Below are 1,061 nucleotides of genomic sequence, written 5' to 3' on the forward strand. Positions count from 1 at the left end.
GTGCTGAGGCAATGGGGGGACTCAGGGGCAGTTGAGGGGGGCAGAAAAAGATGGGGGACTCAGGGGGATACGAGGGGGATCAACAGGCAGATAGGTGGGGCCCAGGAGATGGGGGGATCCTGGGGCAGACGGGGTCACCTCCGGGTAGATGGGGAAGAGGAACCAGGGGTAGGTGGAAGCTGCGGGATCTGCCTCCAGGGTGGGACCGTCACCCTGCCCCTCCCCTCCATGGGACCCTCGGTCACCCCTGGATGGGTGCTGGGGCCAGGTTCACCCCTGGGGGTACAACCCAGGAGGGGGGAATCCTCTGGGCAGAGCCAGGACTCACTCCTGGTCCTGGGCCAATGGCTCAACCAGCCCCCCAGCACCGTGCCTCAGTTTCCCTTTCCAAAAAAAAAAAAAAAAAAAAAAGGGATGACAGTGGGATCAGAGGACAGGGCAGTTGCCTGTCGTGACAGTGACTTCCACACGGGTACCAGGTGACCCTGGGGTGACTTTGGGCGTTTGGTCACCCTGAGGGGCCTGGGAAGCGGTGGCTGTGGGTGAGCTGGGAACAGTCGGGATGGGATAGAAATGAGTCGTTTCTCAGCCACGTGTAATTCCTCCTATTGGCTTTCACACGCTTTCTGTGAAAAGCTTAAAAATATATTTGGATTCTTATAAAAAAAGCCCATTTGGATGCAAAATATATGCTGGGAAGGGGCCAATGGGGGAGCAGGGGGGATTACCTGGGAGAAGCAGCACTGCCCTCCCAGCACTGCCAGTTTAGGAGGGGAAATCAGCCAAATTCAGCTAAAAATTGGGATGCAGCCCCTGGACGGGGAGAGCTGGGGCATGTCCTCAGCGGAGCATCCTCCCTGTCCCCTGTTTGATGGGAAACTCAGAGCAACCCTCTTCTTTGGGGGTGTGAAACATCGGGGGGAGGGGGGGGGGTCTGCCTCGGGTCCCCACCTGAGTCACTTCTCTCTAATTGCGCTGTAATTAGCAGGATCCAAATTAATAATCATTGCTGTAAAAAAAAAGTGCATTCCTATCCTCAGCCAGAAGCTGGGGCGGGGGGG

This window comes from Haliaeetus leucocephalus, unplaced genomic scaffold (assembly GCF_000737465.1).
Source record: "Haliaeetus leucocephalus isolate CR32 unplaced genomic scaffold, Haliaeetus_leucocephalus-4.0 Scaffold517, whole genome shotgun sequence".
NCBI classification, from domain to species: Eukaryota; Metazoa; Chordata; class Aves; order Accipitriformes; family Accipitridae; genus Haliaeetus; species Haliaeetus leucocephalus.